This window comes from Suricata suricatta, chromosome 12 (assembly GCF_006229205.1).
Source record: "Suricata suricatta isolate VVHF042 chromosome 12, meerkat_22Aug2017_6uvM2_HiC, whole genome shotgun sequence".
Classification (NCBI taxonomy): domain Eukaryota; kingdom Metazoa; phylum Chordata; class Mammalia; order Carnivora; family Herpestidae; genus Suricata; species Suricata suricatta.
In genome coordinates, this window is record NC_043711.1 from 84,550,373 (window position 1) to 84,565,217 (window position 14,845).

Genomic DNA, 14,845 nt, shown 5'->3' on the forward strand with positions numbered 1-14,845 from the left:
AACTGAATTCAAGGGTCGGACACTTACCTGACTGAGCCGTGCAGGCGCCCCTCCAGTACTGTTGAATAGAAGTGGTAATAGTGAGCATCCTTGCCTCATCTCTGATTTTAGAGGAAACACTTTGTCTTTCATCATTGAGTATGATGTTCACTGCGGGTTTTTCATAGATGGCTTTTATTATGTTAAGGTGGTTTCCTTGTATTCCTAGTTTCTTGAGTGTTTTTCACATGAAGAGGTGTTGAATTCTGTCAGGCTCTTTTTCTGCATCAATTGAGATGATCATGTTCTTTCTGTTGATGCAGCATAGTAGGATGTTGATCGATTTTCAAGTTGAATCATCTTTGCATTCCAGGAGTAAATCCCACTTGGCCATGATATGTAATCCCTTTACATGCCACTGAATTGTATTTGCTAGTATTTTGTTGAGGATTTTTGTGTCGATGTTCATGAGGGATATTGGTCTATAGTTTTCTTTCTTGAATGTCTCTGTCTGGCTTTGGATTCAGGATAATGAGGCTTCACAGGATGAGTTAAGAAGTGTTTCCTCCTTTTCTTTGTTGGGATTTTGAATCCTGATTGAGTACTGATTCAGCCTCCTTACTAAATAAAGGTCTATTCAGATTTTCTGTTTTATCATGATTTAGTCTTAGCAGGTTTTGTGTTTCTAGGAATTTGTCCATTTCATGTAGGTTATCCAGTGTGTTGGTGTGTAACTGTTCTAGAGCTCTTAGTCTTTTTATTTCCATAGAATTGGTAGTAATGCTTCTACTTCCAATTCTGATTTTAGTATTTGAGTCTTTTTCTCTTAGTCCCTCTAGCTAAAGTTTTGTCAGTTTTGTTCATCTTTTTGTTTCCTTAATTTTTCGGTATTGTTTTTCTATTCTCTCTTGGCTCTAATCTTTGTTTCCTTCTTTCTGCTGGCTTTGGATTTAATTCTTTTCTAGCTCCTTAAGTTGTAAAGTTAGATTGTTGAGATCTTTCGTGAGTTTTTTTTAAGTAATACATGTTTTTGAGTTTATTTATTTTGAAAGAGAGAGCACATGCATGCAGGGGAGGGGCAGAGAGAGAGTCCTAAACAGGCTCTGCACTGTCAGTGGGAAGCCTAATGCGGGGCTCGAACTCACAAACCATGAGATCATGACCTGAGCTGAAATCAAGAGTTGGATGCTTAACCAACTGAGCCACCTAGGTACCCTGCACCTTTGGTTCTTAAGAATACTTTGTGTTCCAGGGTGCCTGGGTGGCTCAGTCCATTGAGTGTCTGACTTCAGCTCAGGTCATCATCTCCAGGCTCATGAGTTCAAACCCCATGTCAGGTCTGCTGCTGTCAACTTCAGATCCTCTGTCCTACCCTTTCTCTGCCCCTCTCCTCGTACTCTCTCTCAAAAATAAAATAAACATTAATAAAAACAACAAAACACCTTCTGTGTTCCAGTGGCATAGAGATTTTTTCATGGTTTCAAATTTTGTTTGTTTTTTAATATTTAGGTGTTTAATCCCTCTGCAGTTTGTATCTGTGTGTTCTATCATCTTACTTTATTTTTGTACGGAAAGCCAGTTGTCACGACACCAATTATCGAAACCATTACTTTTTTCACTGATTAGTTTTACTATTCAGTCAAACCTCTGAAATTTTACATCAACAGTGTTTTTCTGGCTTGTATTCTATTCTGCTATTTTGTCTATTTTTGCATTAATATAACTTAATTGCCATAGCTTTTCAACATTCCTTGGTATCTGGTAGAGTGAATCCCTCTTATTGTGTTGTTCAGAAATAAAAATTTACCTACCTCTTCATTCTTTCAATACTAATTTTGGAATTAGTTTATTGAATTCCTTGGAAAAATTTTGCTGGGGCATTGACTGGAAATAGAATATATAGATGAATTTGGGAAGTTTTGATACCTATACAATATTGAGTCTTCTTAGCTATGAATAAAGCTTAATTCTATTTATTCAGATCTCCCTTTTATAACCTTCTATTCAAGTTTGATGAATTTCTCCATGAAGTTTCTACATATTTATCTTAAATTTCTTTCTTGGTACTATCTAGTTTTTGTTTTGATAGTAAATGAATTCTATTTTCCATATTCTGATTAGTTATTTTGAGATCTGTACATTGATCTCATGTGAGGCAACCTTGTATAATAACTCTGTTCTCTTTGGATTTGCATCATAAATAATGTTCACTCTGACAGTTTCACATCTAATTTTACTGTGTCTCCGGCATCTCTTGTGTAAGTTCAGGAGCGTCAGGACACTGGAATAGTAGGAAGACAGCAGCACGCCTCCCCCGGTCCTGACATTCATTCAGTGAATATTTACAGGGCACCTACTATATACAGGGCACTCTTCTAGCTTCTGGGGAGAAAGAGGTGAACAAAACAAAGCCCCTGGCTTCATGGAGCTTACATTCTCATGGGGAGAGACAGAAGAATAACCAAATAGACAGTGGCTCGTCAGTTCAAGTCCCGTATCTGTGCTGACAGCTCAGAGCCTGGAGCGTGCTTCAGATCCTGTGTCTCTGTGTCTTTCTGCCTCTTCTCCACTCATGCTCGGTCTCTCAAAAATAAACATTTTTTTAAAAAGTGGGAAAATTTAGGAGGATGTAACCATAACTTGGGTAAGTTAAGATGGTGGTGGTCATGGAACACTTCTGAGAAAAGGGGCAGATTCTGGATACAATTGGAAGGTAGAGCAGGACTTCCTGACAGATTGGTTATGGAATAGGAGTGAAAGGAGTCTAAACTGGTTCAGTATCTGGGTGACAAAAAGGATGGAGCTGGGCTCGGGAAGACTGGTGTAAATATCGGGAGTCAGGAGTTCAGTCTTGAGCATGCTGAATGTGACGCGCTTCACCAGCTCGCAGAGTAGGGATGTCAAGCAGGCAGCTGGATAGAGGAGCTGGGAAGGCCCGGGCTGAAATTATACTGGAAGTCCTCTCAGGGAGACGGGAAAGCCTAAGGGGTAGAGACATGAACACTGAATGGTGGGAAGGGATGACCAGGGAGCTGGGAGAGAGGGCAACTGGAACCCAACTGAGTGGTTTTCAAGAAGAGAGACTCTGCTGTGTCACATGCTGCTGATGGGCACAGCAGGTCAGATCTAGAAATGTAAGGTTTTTAATTTTTTTTTAAGTTTATTTATGAGAGACAGAGACAGCATGAGTGGGGGAGGGACACAGAGAGAGGAAGACATAGAATCCAAAGGAGGCTCCAAGCCCGACACGGGGCTCGAACCCATAAATCACAAGATCATGACCCGAGCTGAAGTCAGACGCTTAACCAGCTGAGCCACCCAGGTGCCCCTAGAAATGTAAGGTTGCTGGAGACCTTGAAGAAGGGGCCTCTTCTGGTGGAAGGAGGTGGGTGGCAGGCGCAGCCTGACCAGAGAAGGATGAAGGGGAGACAGCAAGTAGAGACAAGGTGGAGAAAAAGTACTGATGACTTGTTCTGTACAAGGAACAGAGAAACGAAGGGACATAGGGTCAGGAGAGGGTTGCGGGGAGCAGGGGTTGTTCCTCTTTTTTAAACGAAATGATATAAGCATGTTTATATGTTGTTGAGAATGACCTTGCAGGAAAGGGGAAATTCATGATGCAGGAGAGAAAGGGGACAACCGTTAGGGTGATATTCTTAGGGAGGTGAGAAAGAACTGCATCGGTGCCCAAGCGGAGAACAGGTAGTTCTAGAGAGGGACTGAGGGAGGCTGTCACAGGGGAGACCAGGCTTAGGATTGTGGTACTCCTGATGAAGCGTCCACTCCTTTTTTCCAGATGTAGATGTATTTTGCCTTAACGTCTTCTGCGTTGTATTGCTGTACCACTTCCCCTTGGTTAGGTAGGGCCTGTCTGATGTAACACCTCTTTCCATGCTTCTACTTTTAACCTTTCTTTCACTGCCCTTATCATAATCCTGTCTCCTAAAATTGGTATATGTCTGCATTTTGGGTTTTGTCCAGTTTGTTAATTTTTACTTCAGAAGTAGAAAATGTGGTCCATTTTCAATGGGATTTCTATATGCTTGGGTTATTATGTTATTTTTGTGGTATCTCTTCTACTTTTTTAAGGTTTCTTTTTTTCTCTCTTTTCTTGCCTTCTTTTGGATTAACACCCCCCTCTCCTGCTTCTCTTTCCTGGTACGGAGACTATTTAAATTGGTATTAGGTTTGCCTACAGAACATTAAAAAAGAAAGAAAAATTGGTTTGAACAAGACTGTTTATGTCATTTGAGTTCAAGAATATGAGATAAGTTGGGGTGCCTGGGTTGCTCAGTCGGTTAAGCTGCTGACTTTATTTTGGCTCAGGTCATGATCTCAGGGTTCATGAGATGGAGCCCCTGCATCCAGCTCTGCACTGACAGTGTGGAGCCTGCCTGGGATTCTCTTTGCTGTCTTCGGCTCAGGTCATAATCTCATGGTCCACGAGTTTGGGCCATGCATCAAGCTCTGTGCTGACAGCATTGTGTGTGTGTGTGTGTGTGTGTGTGTGTGTGTGTGTGTGTGTGTGTGTGTGTGCGCGCGCGCACCTCCTTCCCACTCATGCTCTCTCTCTCTCAAAAATAAACAAACATTAAAAAAATTAAAGTATACAATTCAGTGCTTCTTAGTATATTCAGAGTTGCACAATCATCACTGCTACCTAATTTTAGACCATTTTCATCACACCAAAAAGAAACCTTGTACCCATTTAGCCATCATTCCTTCCCCTCCCCCAGACCTAGGCTCTGCTTTCTTCTCTATGGAGTTGGCTATTCTAGACATTTCATGTAAATGGAATCACACAATATACATAGTCTTTGGTGTCTGGCTTCTTTCATTTTGCTTATTTTTGAGGTTTATCCATGTTGTAATATGAATTATTATTTCGTTCCTTTTTTTCTGAAAGGTTTATTTTTGAAAGAGAGAGAAAAAGTACAAGCAGGAGAGGGGCAGAGAGAGAGGGAGACAGAATCTGAAGCACGGTCCGTGCTGTCCATGCAAAGTCTGACTCAAGGTTTAAACCCACAAACTGTGAGATCATGATCTGAGCTGAACTTGGATGCTCAACCGACTGAGTACCCAGGCGCCCCAGTGTTTTGTTCCTTTTAATTGCTGAGTAAAATTCCATCCTATGGCTATATTTTCCTTATCCATTTGTCAGTCTTCTGTACATTTTGGCTATTAGGTGTTCTTTGAAACACAAAAATTTAATTTTAGTTAAGTTTTTTCTTCTTTGGTTGGTTGTTACTTTGGGGTCAGATCGAAGAAACCGTTGCTTAGGGGCACCTGGGTGGCTCATTCTGTTAAACATCCAACTCTTGGTTTTGGCTCAGGTCATGATCTCACGGTTTGTGAGTTTGATTTGTGAGTTTGAGACCCGTGTTGGTGCAGAGCCTGCTTGGGATTCTATCCCTTCCCCTCTCTCTCTGCCCTTCCCCAACTTATGTTTCTCTCTCTCTCTCCACCCCCTTCACCCTCACTCCCTTTCTAAATAACCTAAAAAAAAAACAAAAAAAAAAACCATCGCCTAATCCAGGGTCATAAAGATTTACTTCTACTTACTTGTAAGTTTTATAGTTTTAGCTGTTACATTTATGTCTGTCGGTTAATTTTTGAGTATGGTGCCAAGTGTACGGCTTCACTTTCAGTCTTAGACATTTGCATATCCAGTTGTCCTAGTACCATTTGCTAGAGAGACTGTTCTTTCCTCAGTGAAAGGTTCTTGGCACCCTTATCAAAAATCAGTTGACCATAGGAGCACCTGAGTGGCTCAGTTGATTCAGTGTCTGACTTCAGCTCAGGTCATGATCTCACAGTTTGTGGGTTCAAGCCCCGCATTGGGTTCTGTGCTGACAGCTCAGAGCCTGAAGCCTGCTTCCGATTCTGTGTCTCCCTCTCTCTCTGCCCCTCCCCTGCTCATGTTCTGTCTCTCTCTCACAAAAATAAAATAAACATTAAAAAAAAAAAACAAAACAAAACAAAACAACTGACCATAAAGGTGAGAATTGATTTCCAAACTCTCAATTCTATCCCATTGTATGCCAGCACCACACTGTCATGATTACTATAGCTTCAAAATAAGTTTTGAAACTGGGAAGTATGAGTCTTCCAACTTTGTTCTTCAAATAAAAATACAAATAAAAGAAGTTTATGGCCCTCTCTCAGGTTCTCACTAAAGGAAGTTCTTTTAAAGTATGTACTTTGATCTTGCACTTCCATGAGTTTTAGGATCAGCTTGTCAATTTCTGCAAAAAAAGCAGCTGGGATTTGATTTTGATAGGGATTGTGTTAAATCTGCAATTCAATTTGGAAAGTATTGCCATCGTACTATTAAGTCCTCCAGTCCATGAATATGGGACATCTTTCCATTTACTTAGGTTTTTAAAACTTGCTTTCCATGATATTTTGTAGTTCTCAGTATACAAACCTTAAATATCTCTTGTTAAATTTATTCCTTTTATTCGTTTTGATGCTATTGTAAATGGGATTATTTTCTTAACTTCATTTTCAGATTGTTAATATTATTGTGTAGAAATACAATGGATTTTTTCTATATTGATCTTGTATGCTACAACCTTACTAAGTTTGGGGGGCAATTCCTTAAGATTTCTTATTTACAGGATAATTTCATCTGGAAGTAGGATAGTTTTATTTCTTTCCAATCTGGTTTCCTTTCATTTTCTTTACGGCCTCCTTGCTCTGGCTTCAATATAATGTTGAATACAAGTGGCAAGAGTGGGGCACCCTTGTTTTTTGTCTCATTCCTTATTTTAGCATGAAATTATTCAGTCTTACGAAGTAAGCTGCAGAGGACTATCAACAGTTCTGACCCTATCAGGGTACATAAACAAGAGTTCTCTAAGATATATACTGGATGTGGAAATGCTTGGTTCATAGCATATACGTGTGTTCATATTTATAAGAAATGCCAAATTATATTCCAAAGTAATTATACAAATTTATTATTTCCTCAGCTCTTTGTGAAGTACCCAGTGCTCTACATCTTTGCTTACATTTAGTACGTGAGGTTATTTTCAGTCTACATTAAATAGTGGTTATAATTTGCATTTTATCGGTTACTAATGACATTGAGCATCTTTTCACATATTAATCATTCATAGTGTTTTCCTCTGAAATTCCTATTCATGTTTTTCCCCCCAGTTTTCTATTAAGTTGTCTGCCTTTTTCTTACTGCCTCATAGGTGACCTTTTATAGCTGGATTCTGGACTTTTGTTAGTTTTATATTTGGTAAATATCTTCTCACAGTTTGTGACTGGTCTTTTCACTTTATAGTATCTTCTAAGTAAACAGATATTCTTAATTTTAATATAAATGTACTCATCTTTTCCTTTATTGTTTGTGGGGTTTTTTTGTGTGTCTTAAGAAATCCATCCTTCTCCAAAAGTTAAAAAGATACTTTACTGTTTTCTTGGGGTGCCCAGCTGGCTCAGTCAGTGGAGCATGCAACTCTTGATCTCAGGAGTTTAAGCCCCACGATGGGTATAGAGATTGCTTAAATAAACACTTAAAAACAATTCCAGTTGAAATTTTGATTGCAAATTTAATATCATATATAATATATATATAATTTGTTAAATTTGATATATACACACACACACAGGGGAGGTTAGGGGCAGAGAGAGAGGGAGAGAGAAAATCCCAAGAAGGCTCTATGCTTAGCACAGAGCCCAACATGGGGTTCAATCTCACGACCACAAGATAATGACCTGAGCCAATATCAAATGTTGGACGCTTAAGTGACTGAACTGCCTAGCTGCCCCAATATATATATATTTTTTTTAATTTTATTTTTAAGTAATTTTTACACCCTGTGTGGGGCTTGAACTCACAACCCTGAGATCAAAAGTCACATGTTCAACTGACTAAGCCAGCCACATGACCCAAAAAAGATACTTTACTGCTTTCTTGTAACAGTTTTTCTTGTCCTCATTTAAGTCCTTGATCCGTTGGAATGGATTAGTCTGCTTGGAGTGAGATAAGACTCTATGTTAACTTTTTAGATAATAATATATTAAAATGTTTGTCCAGGGGCACCTGGGTGGCTCAGTTGGTTAAGCAACTGACTCTTGATTTTAACTCCGGTCATGATCTTATAAGATTAAGCCCTGAATAGGGCTCTGTGCTGACAGAGCCTGCTTCAGATTCTCTATCCTCTCTCTCCCTGTCCTCACTGCCTGCACATATACTCTCTCAAAATACATTTTAAAAATAATATTAATAATAATAAACTGTCCTTATCCTGTTGATACACAGTACAGCTCTGACAAGTATCAGGTTCTCTGTATGTGTTGATCTGTTTCTGAGCTTTCTGATCTATTATTTTTAGGCCCAAATCATACTTTCTTCATGGTTCTAACTGTACAAGCAAGGAATCTTGATCACTGAAAGGAAAAACTCCCATTCTTTAAGAGAGTGCTGGCTAATCTAGGCTCTCTGTCTCCCATATAAATTTTAGAATCAGCTTTTCAAATTCCAAATGGAGATTTTGATTGCAATTGTATTAAATCTTTAGATCAATTTGGGGGGAAACTAATATCTTTATTAATGAGGTCTTTGCTAAGAACATGATTATGTGTCTCCATTTATAAAGGGCTTCTTTACTGTTTTCAGTTAGATTTTGTATTTCCTAAGATTCGTAAGATTTGTTTGGTATTTTCATTTTGCAGGGATGTAAGCTGTATTTTTTGTTCATTGCTAATGAAAGGCTTTTGACCTTTGTAGTGATTTTTTTATCTACAAACGTTATGTTCTTATTATTTTAAATAAGGAATTCCTTTTTCAGGGACTCTTGACTGGCTCCATCTATTAGAGAATGTGACTTTTGATCTCTCAGGGTGTTGAGTGCAAGACCCATGTTGGGCGTGGAGCCTACTCAAAAATGAAAAAAAAAAAAAAAGAAAGAAAGAAGAAAAAAAGGAATTAAGGAATTGCTTTTTCACAGTGTATCACTGAGTATGATGTTTACCATAGGTTTGCTGTTAATACTCTTTTCCTGGTTTAAGAAAATTGTTGAATTTAATGGAATTTTTTTACTATATCTTTTTTTCCTAAAGTTTTGAGAGAGCAAGCAGGGGAGTGGCAGAGAGAAAGGGAAGGGGGGGGGGAGAGAGAGAGAGAGAGAGAGAGAGAGAGAGAAAATCAATCCCAAGCAGGCTCCATGCTGTCAGCACACAGCCCAACATGGGGCTCACACTTGTGAACCATGAGATCATGACTTTAGCAGAAATCAAGAGTCGGACGGACACTTAACCAACTGAGCCACCCAGGCGACTCTGCTATATTTAGATAATCATATCTAAATTTGCTTTCTTAATCTAGTAATGTATATTTTATTGAGATTTTTCTCCTTTCTTGACTTTTTTGGATTAACTAAGTAGTTCTATTTTTCTTATGTTAGCTTATTATTCTTTTAGTAGTTACCCTAAAGATTACAACCTGCATTCGTGACTTTGTAAAGACTACTCTTAATTAGTACCTTTACCACTTCCCAGATGATACGAGGACCTTAGAACACGTTTATTCCCTTCCTGACTTGTGTACTATTGCTGTGAAGTATTAGAGTTCTGTATATAGTCTAACTGCTGCAAGATGTTGTTTTTATTTTATACAATCAATATTACGAGTATTTACTTAGCTTTGCCCATTTTTTTTAACCCTTTCACTCCTTTATTTCTGTGCTTCTACTTAGGAGGATCATTTTTCTTCCTAAAGAACTAAAGCAGAAGCCCAGAGAACTCTGCTCAGTATTTATTTTAATGCAGTATTTATCTTTAAATGTCTGTATTGTCCTCCTTTCTTGAATAGTATTTTTGCTAAGAATTGTAGGTTGGTATTGATCTTCCTTCGGTACTTTGGGTCTCTGACTTTGTTCTGGTTCCTAGCCTTTCTATTAGACATCTGTCCATCTTCCTGCTACGCCTTTAAAGAATCATTTGTTTTCTCCCCTCTGTCTTTTAAGATTTTCTCCTTGTGTTGGGAGTTTTATCAGTTTTACTGTGAAACCTAGGTGTGGTTTTCTTTGTGGTCTGTCCAGCTCGGTATTTATAGGGTTTCTTGAATCGTCAGCTTTCAAACCTTGCATTGGTTTTGGAAAAGTCTTGACCATTGTTTCCTCAGATTTCTGCTCTATCTTATTTCTTCTCTCCTGTGAGTGTCAGTTACACATTCATTAGACTGCTGTGTTTTAAAAAGGTTTCTTCATTCTCTTTTCTGTATTTTCCATTTCCCTCCTCAGGGCCTCAGTCTGGATACTTCCTGCTGGATTATAGTTTACCTGTAACTAATCTATTCAACCCACCTGTTTGCAGTCCTAATTTCAATTACTGTATTTTTTAATTCTAGAGTTTCCATTTGGTTCTTTATGATAGGTTCTGGTTCTCTGCCAACATTCATCATCTTATATATTTCCTTGGACATACTTAGTTATTAAAAGCCCTTGTCCAATAACTCTAGTATGTACATCCCCTGGAGGTCTTTTTCTTTTTTGTTTTCTCTCTTTTGGTGTGCATTTGGTCTTTTCTCTGCTATGACTGGTAATTTTAATTCAGTTCCAGAAACTGTATATGAAGACAGCTTGGCTCAGGATGATGTTCTGTTCTTCCAGAAAGGATTTAGTTTTTGCTTCTTGCAGGCAGTCAGAGTAAAGCCAAACCAACTTAATCCGGTTGAACTGTTTCAGACTCGGGTGTTTCTGAGACCATCTATTTCTACTTATCCTCGTAGTGTGCTCTCTCCAGGGAATCCCAGAAAGAGCCTGTGGTATGTTCAAGCCCCTCCTTCTTGGCAAACCCTGAAGTCCAATTTTTGTCTCTCCTACACCTTAAGACTGCTGGAAGCATTGCTTACTAGCTTAAAGCACCCTCCTTGACTTCAGGTCATGTCTGCTTTGGCTCGTTCTGAATTCCTGCTTTGATCTCCCCATCCCCATGAAACTGCTTCAGGCTCTGCTCAACTTCTCCACCTCAGAACGGCCTCTTTCTACTTGGCTTCTCAGCCTCTCAGCCTCATGCTGCTTATACAGAATTCCAGACTCACCTGAATGTTATTTCCCTTCTCACTGGGGGATATCTTGCCTCTCAGATTCTGGTTGCTTTGGTAAGTTTTTAATGCCTTGAGATTTTCTGGGTTTTGTTTTGTTTTGTTGTGGTTTTTTTTGTATTTTACTTTTTTTTTTCACTTGTTCTTAGTGGGAAGGTTTGGTTTGTCTGCTACTAACTGGTCTTTCAGGGCCAGAATCAGAAGTCATTAGAATTTTCTAATGTGGATCAGTCTTGTATTACCAGAATAGATTAAGCTGAATAATGATATATTATCATTTTAGTATTGTTGGACTTGATTTGTTGATATCTGATTTAATTTTGCCTTTGTTCTTGAAAAGTTAGATGGTTAATTTTCCTTTTTCCTGCTTGCCCTGTTTTAAAGGTTCTCTAGTTTCATAAAATGAGTTTTAGATTTTTCATGTATTCATATGCTTTTTCTGTTTAAGAACAAAATTGTCTTTTATTTCATTGTTTCATAGAACTTTTTAAAAATAACTTCCAGAGGCACCTGGCTAGCATAATTGGTAAAGTGTTCAACTCTTAATCTTGGGGTTGTGAGTTCAAGCCCCATGTTGGGGTTTAGAGATTACTTAAAAATATAATCTTAAAAAAGTACATATCCTTTCTAGTATTCGGTTTTATTTTTCCATCCCTGATCTTTTTTTTATTTGTACCTGTCTCCTTTTCATTTTGATCAATCTGGCAGGGTTTGTTATTAATCCTCTATTATATGTTTATTATTTTATTAAATTTCTCCTCTCTTTGGGTTCATTGTATTGTTCCTTCACTAATGTCTTAAATTGGACATTTAACTCATTTTTTTCCAGTCCTTTTTAAAAATCTGTTGTGAAGACTATGGATTTCCCTTTAAGTACTACATTAGCCATATCTAACAAGTTAGGATATGTAATATTCCACCTTCCACTGTGATTTCTTTGACCAGCAGGTTACTTAGACATTTATGGTTTTGTTTTTTAAGCAAACTGAATGCTCATCATAGGACTTGAACTCACAACCCCAGCATTAAAGATCACATGCTCCATGAGTGAGCCAACCAGGTGTCCCTATTTTAAGTTTATTTATTTATTTATTTGCTTTGAGAGAGAGAGAGAAAGCAGGGGAGGTGCAGAGAGAGGGAGAGAAAGGATCCCAAGCAAGCTCTGCACCAGTCAGCACAGAGCCTGACACAGGGCTTGAACCCATGAACCATGAGATCATGACCTGAGCAGAAACCAAGAGTCAAATGCTCAAACGACTAAGCCACCATGTGGCCCTTTTGGTTGGTCTTTAAACATGAGGTTTATATATCAGAATTTCATTTCTTTTTTCATGGCTAGTATTCCACTGTACACATATACCATAGTATTCATTCATCTACTGATGAGCACTTGGGTTGCCTCCACCTTTGACCACTGTGAATAATGCTGCTGTGAATACTGGCATACAGGTACCTGTTTAAGGCTGTTTGCGGCTCTTTGGGGTCCATACCTACAAGTGGGATTTTTCAGTTATATGGTGATTCAATGTTTAACTTTTCTGAGGAACAGCCAGACCACAGTGGCTGAACTGCTTCATTCCCACCAGCAATGCACAACAGTTCCGATCTCCCCACATCTTTGCCAACATTTGTTTTCTGGGTGTTTAGGTTTGGGTTGTTTTGTTTTATAATTGTGGTACCTCCTGGTTTTGGTTTGCAATTCCCTAAGACTGATGATGTTGAGGCTGCTACTGACCATTTATGTATCTTTGGAGAAATGTCTATTCAAGTCCTTGCTCCTTTTTAATTGGATTATCTTTTTGTCGTTGAGGTGTAGGATTTCTTTATGTTGTCTGGATATTAACCCTTTGTTAGATATGTAATTTGCGAGTGATTTACCTGTTCTTTGGGTTGTCATCACAGTTTCTTCACAGCATCCTTTGATGCATAAAAGTTTTTAGTTTTAGTGAAGCCAGATTTATCTTTTGTTGCCTGTGCTTTTGGTGTCTTAAACTACTGCCCAATCCAAGGTCATGAAGATATGCTCTTTTTATCCAAGAGTTTTACAGTTTAGCTCTTGGACTCATTTTTAAAGATCCAATTTCATTCTTCTGCTCATGGATAGTTTACCCAGCACTATGTGGAAGAGACTGTTCTTTCCCTCCACACTCATTCTGGAATGACAGAATTCTCCACCCAGAGAAACTCAGTCAGTAACTTTCCATTGTTGAGAAATTTGCTGTTTAATTCATTTCTTTAACAGAAAGATTCCTTTGGCTGCTTTTTTTCCTGTGTCTTCCAATTTAATGTAAATGTGAATTTGCTTGGGATTCATTTGTCTTCTTGACTCCACATCAGGTGTCCTTAGCCATTTCTGGAAAATCCTAAATTACAATCTCTGTCTGTCTTCTCTTCCATTCTGTCTGCTCTCCTTTGGCAGAGCTGACAGATGTCCACTGTGGCCCTCTTGTTCTTCTATGGCTCTTAGTCACTTTTTTGATAGTCTCTTCTTTTTCATATTTAGTTGCTTCTGTTACTTCTTTAAAAATGAGGTACCCCAAATGCAGTCTTATGGTTGGGAATTCTTGGGAGAATTTTATTCTTTTTATTCCTGCTCTACCATAGACCAAATGGGGGGTGGCTCATTTTCTTCCCAGCAGCTTAGCTATTCATTTAAAAAGGCATCTTTTTGTTATCAAGCAGCTAGAGGTTTCGCACCAGGAGCCTTTTAGCTCCAGTTCTCTCTCCTAATCCTGACCGGCTGACAGCAGGGTTTATTCTTTGTACTGCTTCCCAGTGGCCCTTGTTTCTGTGATGGCCTGATTTTTCTCAGGTTTTATCTCCTCTCATTGTCTTAGATCTCTTTTCAGAGCACCTCCACCCTGCCTTCAACTACTGGTTTATAGATTCATGGCTAAATGTCACGCTTTTCATTGTTTTCTAGCAAGAACTTTCTGGTCAATGTTCATGTGCCATATGCTGTTCTTATAGTATCTTTTCAGCTCTTTTTAAATTACGACTTTCCTAATGAGGCAAAATTCTTCTGTAATGAGCTCCTGTAAGTAGATCACCGTGTGAGAGGGGCCACACTGCATCTCAGGCCAGCAGGAGCTCCAAAGGCACAGGGACGGGCGCCGTCTTCTCCCCGGGCGGTGACCAGGCTGCTTACAGAGCTCCCCTGCCCCCGCCCCACCCCTTGGTGGCGAACCAGGTTCAGGAAAGCCCTGGCCGCAGTCCATGCCCCCTTTTTATTTCAAATAAGAGGGTACTGGCTTCTCAGAACTGCCACCTTTATGCAGACTGGGGCTGCTATCACAGCAGGGGGCGGGCAGCCTGCTTCACCGCCCCTGCAGAGCTCCAGAGGAAGGCTGGATTTCCATTTCCTCTTGGTTTTGCTTTGCTGTGACGCTGTACAAGAGTTGGGAAGTGGTGCCACAACTTAATTTTTTTTGTACTCTTTTTTTTTTTAAGTTTATTATTTTCAGAGCGAGAGTAAGTGGGGAGGAGGGAGAGACTCCCAAGCAGGCTCCACACTGTCAGCACAGAGCCCAGTGCAGGGCTTGAACTCAAGAACCATGAGATCATGACCCAAGCTGAAATCATGAGTCAGACACTTAAACAACTGAGCCACCCAGGCGCCCCCATGCCACTTTAAAACTAGAAGTCACACTAAAAATCTTACATTCCTGGGCAACTCTCCTGTTAGATTCTGTTTGCTTATATTTTATTTAAGACTTTTACCTTTATGTTCAGAACAAAAACAGTCTATTTTTGGCATGTCCTATCTGTTCTGAGGGCTCCTGAAATTAACGTGTCATTTCCTATGTT

At 39.2% G+C, this 14,845-nt stretch overlaps 1 protein-coding gene across 10 annotated transcripts in view; it reads left to right on the forward strand.

Annotated features, from left to right (window-relative positions):
- The window catches only part of DLGAP4 (DLG associated protein 4), a 194,385-nt gene that overhangs the window by 175,503 nt on the left and 4,037 nt on the right, over positions 1 to 14,845 (forward strand). The window lies entirely within an intron of this gene.